Source organism: Sarcophilus harrisii, chromosome 2, assembly GCF_902635505.1.
Source record: "Sarcophilus harrisii chromosome 2, mSarHar1.11, whole genome shotgun sequence".
Taxonomy (NCBI): domain Eukaryota; kingdom Metazoa; phylum Chordata; class Mammalia; order Dasyuromorphia; family Dasyuridae; genus Sarcophilus; species Sarcophilus harrisii.
In genome coordinates this window covers 75,679,860-75,693,397 of record NC_045427.1, presented here as the reverse complement: position 1 = coordinate 75,693,397, position 13,538 = coordinate 75,679,860, and the positions used below count along the sequence as shown (strand labels likewise).

Below are 13,538 nucleotides of genomic sequence, written 5' to 3'. Positions count from 1 at the left end.
TCCTTCCTCCTCCCTCCTTCTCCCTCTCTCCTTCCCTTCCTCTCCTCCTCTCCTTTTCCCTCTCTCCTTTCCTCCTTCCCTTCTTTCTCCTTCCTCTCCTCCTCCTCCCCTCCCTTTTCTTCCCTCCCTCCCTCTCTTTTCCCCTTCCCTTCCTCTTCTCCTTCCTTCTTCTCTTTCCCTTCCTCCCTCACCTTCTTCTCCTCACTCCCTCACTCCCTCCTTCTTTCCCTCCCTCTTTCCCTCCCTCCCTTCTTCTTTCCTTCCTTCCTTCCTTCCTTCCTTCCTTCTTTTTTTCTTTTTGTAGCTGTACCCTTGGAGCCTAGAAGGCATTTGAAACATAGTAGGTGCTGAATAAATGCTTGATTGATTGATGATCAGTCCCTAAATGCTCAAAATTATACTCTCCATAGCATCAATTTCCTTTGTAATTACTTGATTCTATCCCAATGTTCGTCCCATTTTGGTTTTCTTTAGTTTCCATTTTCTCTTCTTCTTATAGAATATTAAGGCTTTAAGTTCTGTGATATTATGTCCAGAATACAATGTCTTTCATAATGAACTCTACGTCCCATTAGATGCAATTTGCTACCATGTGGCACTATTGAAACATTTTGGGGACTGAAATTAGCATCTTGGAGTTACAGGAAAGGTTTTATGAGCAGAGCTCTGAATTAAAAATAAAAGATTCTATTATGAGGCAAAGACAAGAAAGAATATATTTCCACACACACAAAAAAACCTAGGCCTGATTATCGATGGGAGTTAGAAATGGGAAGCAGTGGTTAGATTCTAGTAACACAGAGTAACCAGACATTAAAGGACTCTAACCTCTTCATCTTATAAATGAGGAGATGAAGATCAAGGATGAACATCAGAAGCAGAGTTCAAATCATTCAGACTTAAGAACTAGAGTTTATTCCATTGTATCCTAAGTTGCCTTGTTTCTTACTAGAGCTAAACGGAAGATCTGTTCTTGCTCAGAAATTGATAATCCTGGTACTGTGTTTCTGAAAACTCTGAGATGCAGTTTAAATACGTGATTGTGAATCCTTGGGATGATAAATAAGATTAACTAGTTTCATTATATTGTTCACGGGCAGCTCCTCAAAATCTGTTATTTACTAACAGTTTGCTTATATTTTGAGTCTTAAAAAAACTCTTCTGTTAGAACAACATATAGTACAAAATCAGTATCTCAGGCCTTGTCCTATTTCCTCCCTGACTGCTCACTGCCAGCTGTGAAGAAGCGGATTTCCTGAGTGGCTGAGTAATAGACTATTTATGCTCCTTACTCTCTTGCCACCTTTGTATCTTTCCACAGATTGGAGGGTTGTAGTGGGTGGGTGGGTGGCAGAGATAATGGTGATTCTCTATAAAATTAAACATCAGAGGTGATTTTAATTCCATGCTAAGTATAAGCAGTTGAAAACCAGAAAGTCCTGAAATGATTGAATAAAAGTGTTAACATAAAACTCCTTTATATTTTTAATCTAATTTTCTGCTCATTATTTTAGGTAAATCAGATACATGTTTATGAAGATAGTAAATTTAATAACATAATTTAGATTTATATCCAATTTCATCAAACATTTACCAACTATCTATTATGTGCAAGGCACTACACCAAGCATTAAAGATACAACAAAGACCAATCAGAAATAAGCTCCCAGAAGGCTTGTGAGCTGATGAAGACTGAAATAAGTAGAACTCAGAAAACTATCCAAGAGAACAATTTGTAACAGCATTGCAAAGATAAACAACTTGGAAAGACTTTCGAATTCTTAGCAAAATAGATGAACTACTATTCCAGAGGAATAGTTTTTTGATGAAGCAGCTGCTCACCTCTTGTTTTAAAAGTAATGGATTTAAGACGTAAAATAATATTTAATTTTGGACATGGCCAATTTGGAAATTTGTTTTATATAGCTAATCATATTGGATATGAAGCTTTGTTTTCTTTTTTTCTTTTCAAGAGAGGAAGTGGGAGGGAAAAGTGGGGTGAGAGATTAGGAAGACAAAAAGAACATAAATCCATTGATGAATTTTTCATTGCACAGAAAAAATAAAATGGGGGCCTGAAAGAATCACAAATAAACAGGACAGTTTTGACTGTTGTACATCGAATATATTTTTCAAAAGAAAAGCAAGCTGTACATAATTGAGATGCACACTTTTATGTACAATCATCTTTGTTCTAATGAACATATTAAAATGTTCACTTTACTGGGTGTTTAACTTCAGAATAAAAAAATTAAAATGATAAAACTTCCTCTCCAATTGAATTCTAAGGCCTAATACCTCTTCAGGTTCCTTGCATATTAGCTCTCCTTCTACCTATCCCCAATCAAAACTAGTCCATTCATTTGTCTTTTATACCTTAGTGTGAGTAAAATTATGTTTTCTCCTCCAGGGGTTTTAGTCTTTTAAAAGTAACCTCTAGTTGTGGAAAATAAAGATTTTATTCCTTAGTAAAGGCCTTTTAAAGTTTAGCCAAAGAAGTAGCATAGCTATTTGAGAGAGAGAGAGAGAAGGATTGATAACATTGGGTAACTCTACATGAAAAGCTAGTAATGCTATTTTTATAAAGAAAAGTTCTAGGCAAAACTGTGGATTGGGTGAAATTTTCTTTGGCCCCTTGTCCTTTCTCCTCACCTCTTTAAGCACTTCCCCTCTCCTCCAACCAATATCTACCTTGAATATCATTCCCTCAGGAGTTAATGGACTAATGTCAGTAAAATGTTTTAGCAAAAGCTAATAAAATTTAACATACCTCAGAACAGTTATTTGCATTTCCATAGCATCATGGAATCAATCAGACAATTTTAAGGTTAAAATAAATTTTAGAGATAGAATCCCTAATTCAACTTCATTTCACAGATAAGTAAAGAATAGGGGGATAGGGACTTTATAAAGTCACATAATTAATTACTAACTAAAACCCAGTTCTGGATTTCTAGTGTGATACTCTTTCCAATACTCCTTGAAAATCTCAGACTTGGGAAAAACCCTCAAAAGATTATGTGGCAACAGATTATCATATTAATTTTATTTTCATTTTAAGACAATATTTTTCTACTAAAAGTCTTGTTCCAAGCTCTTATGTTGGGAATAGTTTCTTGGGCACAGCTACTGAATACTCAGAAAATAAAGTTTCTCACTACCGAATTCTTGTCATTATCAAATGGTTCAATGGATATACTTTTATCAGCCAGTTAATACCAGTAAACATTAAGTATCTACTATATACCAGGTACTGAAGTTCCTTGTTCTCAAAGAGCTCACAATAAAAAGAAGCAGAAAAGAGGTTGCTAGCCAGAGTGCAAGGAGTGTAGGTGGGTATGATAAAGTCTTGAAGAAGGGTAGAAAATGATAAGAGGGCTATCCTGGACTCTCTCCTTAAATGGAGAAATTGGTAGCAACTGTCCATATCCATTCTATACCAACTCCAATCAGAGGGAAGGAGGAGTCTCAGGGAAAACAAGTACTGAGGAGGTGTGAATTTCAGAGTTGATCTTATCTTTTAAGGTGATATATAGAAGGAAATTGAAATGACATTTAAGATTAATTCATTGACATATCAAAATACCAAAGGCTTATTTTATAGAGTTAGAAAAAACAACAAAATGTACCCAGAAGGACAAAAAGTCAAGAATATCAAGGGCCTTAATGAAATAAAATGTGAAGGAAGGAGCCCTAACAGTACTAGATTTCAAATTATATTACTATATGCTAATCATAAAAAAAAATCCATGTCTAAGAAATAGAATAGTGAGTCATTGGAATAGATTAAATATACAATATAAGGAAGTAAATGACCATAGTAATCTGTGTTTGATGAACCCAAAGAACTAAGCTTTGGGGGCATTATTCAACAAAAACTGTTTGGAAAATTAGAAAACTGTCTGGCAGAAAGTAGGTGTGAGTCAGGATCTCATATATTTCAAAATAAGGTCAAAATAAGTACACAATTTAAAAATAAAGGATAATGTCAAAAGCAAATTAAGGAATCATGGGAGAGTTTACCTGTCAAATCTTTGGTTACAGGAAAAAATTGTGACCAAACAAGGAATAGAGGTAAAAGGGATAATTTTGATTATATTAAATTTTAAAACATTTTGATTATATTAAGTTTTAAAACCTTTACATAAATAAAACCAGTAGAACCAAAATTAGAAGTAAAGCAGGAAATTGAATAGGAAATTTTACAAGTTTCTTTAATAATAGCCTAATTTCTCAATTAGAGTGGCCAATATGATAAAGAAAAATCAGAAATGCTGGAGGGAATATGGAAAAACAAGTACTCCATTACAAAGAACATTTTAGAACTCTGCAATACCATTATGTATCTGTATCCCAAAGAGATTTTAAAAGAAAGGATTCACATGTACTCAAATATTTATAGCTAATCTTTCTGTTGTAGCAAAAACATTAGAAATTGAGATGTCCATAAAATGACTGAACAAGTTATACATTATTGTGATGGAATACACATGTGGAATAAGAAATATTAAAGGGGATGGTTTCAGAAAAAAATTTATATGAACTCTTACAAAATGAATTGAGCAGAAGCAAGAGAGCCTTGAACACAAGAATATAATCAACTACCATTACTGAATAATAGTCACTCTAATCAATACAATGATCCAAGATGATCCCAAAGGGTATATGATAGAAAATGCTATCCACTACCAAAGAGAGAACTGATGAAATCTGAGTACAAATTGAAGTACATTTGTTTTCACAGCTTTTATTTTTCTTGTGTTTTTTTGGGGGGTGGGAGTAATATGACTAATATAGAAATATGTTTCACAACACTTCACATGTATAATGGGTATTATAATGTTCGCTTTTTCCCTCCCTTTTCAATGTGGGAGAAGTGCAAGAGGGAGATAGAATTTGGAAATCAAAATTTAAAATGAATGTTAACAAAAAAGAGGAAAAAATTAAATTCGATAATATCTAAAGATTTTTTCCCCACTTTACCCTTAATGACCATGAAATTTCTCCATTTGACTTGCTACTGAAACTTTCTATGTGTGAATTATTAGACTAATAGATATGACATATAAAAAAGGATCACATTAAACAAACTCTTTTGAATATATGAATAGAGAATCAGCTCATGATATATTAAGTGATGGATCACACAAGATTTAGACAATTTTGATTACAAAAACTATATACAATTTAAAAGATTTTACAGGCAATAATCTAACGTAGTTACAATTAGAAGGGCAATAGCTAAATAGAAAAAATTTTGCAATGAATTTCTCTTATAAATAAATATACTTATTTGTATGTATATATATATATATACACACATATATATATGCATATATGATAAATAGGTAGCCAATTAAACTTTATAACGAAGAGTCTTATTCCTTAAATAGATAAGTTGTCAAATGATATGGATGAACAGTTTTCAGAGGGGACAATCAAAATTATCACCACAATATGAAAAAATGCCCCAAATCATTAATAATTGGAGAAATGCAACTCTGAGATAATGCTTCATGACGAATATGACAAAAGAAGAAAATGACAAATGTTGGAGGTGATAACAGGCACAATTGTGCATTGTTGGTAGAACTGTGAATTACTGTAATCATTCTGAAAAGCAATTTGGAATGAAATCCAAAAAGTTACTCAACCATTTATACCTTCTGATGGAGCTATATACCACTATTTGGCCTATATTCCAAAAAGATCAAAGGAAAAAAAAAGGACTCGAGTATATAAATGTATGTATGTGCATATGTGTGTTGTATATATGTCCACATATTCACACAACATCTGTATTTTTAGCAACCAAACACTAAAAATTAAAGTGGTGTCCTCCAATGGGGGAATAACTAAACAAATATGTACTATTGTAATATATAATATTGCCTTTAGAAACAATTAAATAGTATCAGAGGAAATTGGGAATACCTCTATGAATCGATGCAGAGAGAAGTGAACAGAATTAGGAGAAATTTTTAAGATGACATTATAGAGAAAAACAAGTTTAGAAATAAGAGCAATGTAATGATAAACCCAAGTCCAGAAAATGAAAATAAAAATTGCCCCCTGCCAAAGAGACAATTTACTAAAAATGCAGAGAAACATTTTTTCTTTTTTGGATATGGCCAATGTGGGAATTTGTTTTGTTGGACTATGTTTATTTACAATGAAGTTATGTTATTGTCATTTGTAGTCCAATGGGATAGGGCAGTGGGTAGGCCAGATTCTAAGGGTATGTAAAACTAAGTTTACTCAAAATAATAAGTGCATATTCATTTGAAAGATATAGCTAATAATATAACCAAAACATATGCACACACACATACACAGAGGTTTATGTGTAGGCTGAATTTATGTCTTTTTATTTATAAATCTGAAAACACCAACGTGGTATTTTGGATGTTTTAGTAGTAGTAGAAAAGCCCAGAATATATTTACCCAAATTCTTTCACCACTCCTGTTAGTTCTTAATGCTCAGACTTTTCCAACTATTATAAATTAAATTAACTAATCCATCTGCAATTTCAATTTATGAAAAAGCTATTGGATTGCACCAATCCTACAAGACAATATACAGCTGAACTTCCTTACAAAGAAGCTTAATTGCTCAGGAGATGATTGTGAAAATACTAATACCCATCTGTTGCTGTTGAAACCTAGTTAAGTTAAAATTAGTAATTAGAACATTACATGCCTATTACAATAAAAGACAAGTCTGAATTTAAATGTTTGGAGGAAGGTAAATAAGATGAATGTTACAATACACATAGCATCTTATACATTTATATAGACTTCTAAAAAGAAATCCCTTCTATTGACAATTAAAATAAAAATACAAACATCTTCAATTAATATTTTATCCAAATAAAAATTTAAATGTATTTATTTTTATGGCAAAATTTTTGAAAAAAGTTTTAGTGATTACAACAGTGGCATCTTGGATATTTTGTGTCTTCATTATGTGGATACTGAGGTAGGAATAAGGAAAACGGGGATTAGATCAGGAGAGACTAAGATCAGAAATGGGTGTCTAGAAGCAAAGATGAAGACCAGAATTTATAGCTATAATCTTAATTATTGCTATTGGAAGAAGCCCAGAAATTATAGGGAAGGAAATTCAATGAGGATTAAAGTTCTACCCCCCCCCAAAACAAACAAACAAACAAACAAAAAATAAACAGAGGATACTTAAGTTTTTAGAGAAAGGAGTGGCATAAAATAACCTGTAATGAACGTAAGAAGAAGCAATAGCATTTCTAGAATCAGAGGAAGAGGGACTGAGCATCTAATGGATACACAGCACTTGATAAATAATTTTTGTTGGGTTGATGATTAGAAATATAGTGCCAAGAGACAGGGTAAGCTATTATTATATTTTTTAATTTTATTATTAGGATTTTGGGCAAGATATTTTATTAGAACTTGGGCAAGAAGATAAGATTAGACTAATTTAGAGATACCACAAAAGACCCTTCACTAAACCTCGTACCATTATTTATAGAAATTCAAGAAATAATTTAAAAAGCTTAGGGTCACAAAGTCATTATTCTTGATAAAGAAATGGTAAATCCTAAGAATTTAGAGTAAAAATGATCAGGATTCAAAACTTAGTTTAAAATTGCAGAGCCACAAGCTCCTATAAGTTCTGAACTGGCTACAAGCACAAATAACTGACTTGACTCTGCTCTAGGGAAACTCATCAAGATGATAGACATAGACAAAGTTGCAGTGACACCTTCTGGTCACCCGAGGGCCCTCTCCATAAAATCCACAGGCATTTCCTTTCCAAGACTTAAAAAGGCCTGGTAGCCTTGGATTAAACTCTTTTGTTATTCTTCCTGACACTGGTTTTTGGAAGAACAACTAGCAACTTTGCCCCTCTACTGCCACAGGTCAGGAGTGAAGCTGAAGAACTGGACAAAAGACCCTGATCCTGAATGTGAACGGTAGGAGACCTTCCACCCATTTTTTTCCCTTAAGATGGTTCATTGGTCAGGCATGCTGTATTTCTGGTAACTTATTAAATTTCAGTTATGATTAATAACTTTATTAAGTTTTAAATTTAGTTTTCTATTCAGTTCTGTAGCTCCCCCCTCCCTTTTTTTTTCTAGCTGAAGATCTTCATATCAAATCCTAATTTGGATCCAGAATATTTTACATGAAGATTTGAGATTAAAATCCAGCTAAAGTAAACATAATAAATGTCAGAATTAAAAAAAAAAATCCGCAATAACCAATACAAGCTTAATTTAATTCTATTTTTGACTCTCTAAGTACATTTGGGGATTATCTCCTTTACCTTCTCAAAGTACCTATTGAGGTCTGCAGTCAAGATAGCAAATAAGAATGATTTTTTTTTCTTTACTTAAAAAAAGTTATTTTACATCCCCTTAACTTATACTATTCAGATATAAGTGGAGGCCAACAGAAGTTAATTATATTCCTCTGGAATATTGTAACAGAGTACAAGAGTTGAAATTAATGCCCAGGTTTTTTTATTTCAAATCTAATGATCTTTCTATTATACTAGGTTACTCCACTTTAAAAAAGCAAAACAACATACAAGTATTTATGCAACGTATGCTTACAACACTATGCTAAGTTGTGAGGAAAAGTAAAGTAAATTTAAAAATGAGGTCTAGTTCTCAAACAGTTTTGTTGGGCAAAAACAAACAGGAAGAAAATAATTCAGGTTCAAAACTATTTTCAATTGCTTAGTAAATTGTGCCATAGCATATCACTAACATTGATTTACATACACAAAATGGCATAAAAGAGATCTCAGTTGATATGTATGGGAAATATAAGCTAAAATATAAGCTACTGAACTGAGAGAAGGGAGAGTTGTACAGTTTGGAGTATCTGGGGAAGATTTCTTGGATAGAGTGGAACTTGAAGTGATCCTTAAAGAGAATCTATTATTTGAATGGACAGATAAGGGGGTGAAGGATTTTAGGGAGAGGGATAAAACTAGATTACAAGCAGTCCTTGAATCTAGTTTTCTGGACAGTTGTACTTAGCATTAATTGGGAAATAATTTGATAAAACAATTATTTGAGGAGGATTCGTCTGGCAAATGTTTGCTGGCTAAATTAGAGATCTAGGAGATCAGCTAGAAAACTACTGTAGAGATGTGAGATATGGAGAGCCTGGACTGAGTTGTGGAAATGAGATGAAAATGGGATACATTTGACAATATTATGAAGATAAAGATGATGGCAGTTTGCCAACCAATACTGCCTCATCTGGCAAGTGGTTTCTTTTCCATAATAATCAACTCGATCTCCTACACCCATCTTGAACATCCAACTCTATCACAGGATGAGGGACTTGGCAATGTCAATTTTCCAGAAATTACAGATCCGGTCGGAAGTTTTCTAGCAATGTTTCTAAATCTTAGCAGATTTAGTCATTAGACTTACCACATTTAAGGGACTAAATTCTTTGTCTCTGTCTCTGTCTGTCTCTCTCTCTCTCTCTCTCTCTCTCTCTCTCTCTCTCTCTCTCTCACACACACACACACACACACACACACACACATCCCAGCAATAAAGTAGCCAATATTCCTCTGCATGTATATAGGCCTATTACATAACACATGAATATGGTTATTAGGTGTTGTGTCATTCAGTAACCCACTGTGTGTGTCATTCGGGAACCCTAGTAGGCGAGTGGTGGTGAGTAGGTGGTGTTAAGAATGTGTGAGTAGGAATAGGAGTGATGTGATTGCAGTAACAGAAGAGGAAGATGGTAAGCTCTTGGATTTGCAATAGTACAATGAGAAATAACATTTTTTAAAAAGTCATGGTTCACTAGAAGATACTGAGAAAATCACATATTTCCCTCTAATATAAAGAGTTCTTACAGGGATATGTGTTTTTATGATCTCCTGTCTTTTCCTTGAATGAATGTTACCTAGTATTAAAACGAAAGATCCCGAAGAAACTGACTTTCACAATGCATAAAAAAACCTTTGTTTAAAAGTTAATTATTAAAGTGTTCATCTTAAATTGGGCATAGAAGAAATGGATGGAGAAAGGGACTTAGGGAGGGGATTTATAAACATTAACTTAACTGTTGTTACTTAAACTTGAGATCCCTATTCAAAAGAAGTGCCTGTAAAGAGTTGGTCTGTGCAGTGCATTATGGCTATTCCAACTTCCAGAAAAGTTATTTCTAGGAAAAGTTACTTCTGTCCCTTTAAAAATCACAAGAGAAACTGGAAGTCAGTTAGTCTTTTCTGACTGGCTGCAGATTGTTCCAATGAAGTCTTGGGAATCTTGTTGAGAGATGCCATTTGGGGTTGGGCTCAGAGCTGTGTTAGGGAACTGGAAGACAGAAACACAAATTTAGGTAAGAGAAACTTTTATATGTCTCTTCAGTGAAGGGATTAAAATTTAGTCAGAACGATTTGTTTTTGCTCGCCTCATCTTGAATAATGAGCTAAATAAAATCCCTCCTCAAATAGGAGTCATCTATGATGTCTGGCTAAGAAAGGGTGTGTGTATGGGGGTAGTAAACTTGTTTCCTTTTCTCCACGTCCCCCTCCGTTTCTCTAAGTTTCCGCCTTTCGTTTTGTACCAAGGACATTCTAGAGGGTCTTTCCAGCATCTCAAGAGCATCTTCTGTGATGAAATGATTATTCCCCCGAAGACAAAGGGTTTGTTTTTATATAGCTTATGTCCTTATCAAATAAAAAAGTCTTATATTTTAAAATTGTAAGCGGAAAATAGACCACTTTCAGAAACAAAGCCTGCATCTGCCAAGACACCAGTTGCATGCAGGACAGTGGATTTTTTTTTAAGTTTGGTCTACCCAGATCCTTATCCGCGTTTTGCTCGGCGGTGCCAGGGTGAAGTGCGGGCTAGTCTTGGCCTGGAGCCCCTCTCGTGGTGGTGGGATGAGATGAGCGGGCACGCCGGGTCCCCGGACCACGCTGCTCAACTTGCTGTGCCACCACTTCTCGGCGCGCCAGGGCAGCTGTACAAAGTGTGCCCGTGCCAGGGAGGAGGGATGACACGGCCCAATCTAGGGAGGCGGGGGAGGACGGGAACTGCTCTCGGATAGTTTTCTGGGTACACGGCTTTCAACTCAGCCCCCAGTTCTAAGCCTGCCAGTCCGTCCCACCCACTCTGCCGTCCCCGCTAACTGCAGCCAGGGGGGCAAAGCGCGGCACTGAACCCGGTGACCGAGCAGGCGGGCACCCAGGGATGCGCGGCGATCGCACCTAGAGAACGGGCCGTGCGATCGCCCCTTGGACTCCTCGGCAGCCCGCCCCCTACCTCTCCCTTCCGTCTGGGCTCCCTTCCGAGCTGCCCCGGCGCCCGCCTGGGGCTGCCGGCTAACCGGTCAGCGGCTCTCCCAGTGGGGGGCGGCCCCCCTCCCCGCCCCTCTGGAGGGGGGCTTGGAGGGAGGAACTACAATTCCCAGCAGCCCCCGCTCTCGGTTTCCCCCCGCCCCCGCACATCCCCTCGCGCCCCCCTCCCTCCGCCCCCGCCCTCCGGCTGTGGGACCGGACGGGGAGGGGAGGAGGGGAGGAGGGGAGGAGAGGAGCAGAGGAAGGGGCGCTCGCGGCGGGCGGGATGAGGCGATGCGCGTGAGGCGGCGCGGGCTGCTCGGGGCCAGCACGGAGGCGGCGCCGGCGGAGGGCCAGGGGCTCCGCTACCTCGGACCCGGCCGGCCGCGGCACAGTAAGTGTCCCTCTGAGGCGCCGGGAGCGCCGCCCGGGCGCGCAGAAAAGTTGGAGCCGCGGCCGGCGCCAGAGCCGGCGCTTTGTTCTTGCGGCCCGCGGCGGGCGGGGGGCGCGCGGGACCCCGGCAGGCGGCGGGGGGCGCGCGGGCCGGGGCCGGGCCGGGGAACTTTTCTCTCGCGCTTGATGTGTGGCCGGCGCGGTCCTGTCGGCGTGGCTCCGCGGGGGCCGGCCCCCAGCCCCCGGACCGGGGGGGGGCGGGCCCCTCCCCGAGCCCTCCCGGGCCCGGGCCCGGGGGCTGGGCGTGCGCTGGGCCCGGGGGAAGTGCCGGCGGTCCCGGTTGTCGACTTGCCCCTCGTATGGGACCGTTAGCTGTGCGGCCGTCCCAGTGGCGGTGGTCTAAAGTGGCCCAGTTACCAAGTATCTTTTCTTCTCCGAGAGACAGAGGCAGGGGGACGGAAGAGAGAGGGAAGCCAGAGGGGAGAGGGAAGCGAGAAGGGAGAGGGAAGCGAGAGGGAGGGGAGAAAGGAGAGAGAGAGGGAGAAAGGGAAGAGAGAGAGGAGAAAGGGAAGAGAGAGAGAGAGGAGAAAGGGAGGAGAGGAGAAAGGGAAGAGAGAGAGAGAGAGGAGAAGGGGGAGAGAGAGAGAGGAGAAAGGGAAGAGAGAGAGGGAGAAAGGGGGGGAGAGAGAGAGAGGAGAAAGGGAAGAGAGAGAGAGGAGAAAGGGAAGAGAGAGAGAGAGGAGAAAGGGAGGAGAGGAGAAAGGGAAGAGAGAGAGAGAGAGGAGAAAGGGGGAGAGGAAAAGGAAGAAGAGAGAGAGAGGAAAGGGGGAGAGAGAGGAGAAAGGGAAGAGAGAGAGAGAGAGGAGAAAGGGGGGAGAGAGAGAGAGAGGAGAAAGGGAAGAGAGAGAGGGAGGAGAAAGGGAAGAGAGAAAGGGAAGAGAGAGGAGAAAGGGGGGAGAGAGAGAGGAGAAAGGGAGGAGAGGAGAAAGGGAAGAGAGAGAGAGAGAGGAGAAAGGGGGAGGAGAAGGAGAAGGGGAAGAGAGAGAGAGAGGAGGGAGAAAGGGGGGAGAGAGAGAGAGGAGAAAGGGGAAGAGAGAGAGGGAGGAAAAAGGGAAGAGAGAGAGAGAGAGAGAGAGGAGAAAGGGGGAGAGAGAGGAGAAAGGGAGGAGAGGAGGGGGAAGAGAGAGAGAGAGAGGAGAAAGGGAAGAGAGAGAGAGAGAGGGAGAAAGGGGGGAGAGAGAGGAGAAAGGGGGGAGAGGAGAAAGGGGAAGAGAGAGAGAGAGAGAGGAGAAAGGGAAGAGAGAGGGAGAGGGAGAAAGGGGGGAGAGAGAGAGGAGAAAGGGGGGAGAGAGAGAGGAGAAAGGGAAGAGAAAAGGGAAAGAGGAGAAGGGGAAGGGAAAGAAGAGAAGGGAGAAAGGGAGAAGGAAAAGGAAAAAGAAGGAAAGAAAAAGGAAGGAAAAAAAAGAAGGAGAAGGAGAAAGGGGGGAAGAAAAAGGAAGAGAGAAGAAAAAAGGGGAAAGAAGAGGGAGAAAGAAAGGAAAGGAAGAAAGGGGGAGAGAGGGGAGAAAGAAGAGAGAAAAGAGGAAAAGGGAGAAGAAGAAAAAGGAAAAGGGGGAAGAGAAAAAGGGGGGAGGAGGAGAAAGGGGGAAAGAAAAAAGGAGAGGGGGGTTGGGGGAGGAGGCTTGAAAGGGGGAGAGGAAAGAAAGGGGGAAAAAGGGAAAGAGAAAAGAAAGGAAAGGAAATAAAGATTAAAAAAAAAGCAAATTTAGAAATCGGCAGACGGGGAAAAAAAATTATGAGGCAGAAAAGAGAGTGGCAAAAGACGTTTAAAGTTTTTCGAAAG

General features: G+C 39.3%; 1 protein-coding gene across 4 annotated transcripts in view; it reads left to right on the top strand.

Moving 5' to 3' along the window:
* The first annotated feature begins 10,298 nt into the window (after nt 1–10,298).
* Nucleotides 10,299–13,538, top strand: part of PRKD3 (protein kinase D3) — a 93,687-nt gene continuing 90,447 nt past the window's right edge. The window contains exon 1 of one of the 4 annotated variants that reach the window (XM_023495008.2): nt 10,299–10,359. The gene's annotated coding sequence lies outside the window, so the exon portion shown is untranslated. Of the gene's footprint in view, nt 10,360–11,608; nt 11,697–13,538 lie in introns of those variants that run through there. The other 3 variants (XM_031950352.1, XM_031950351.1, XM_031950350.1) reach the window with 3 other exon arrangements.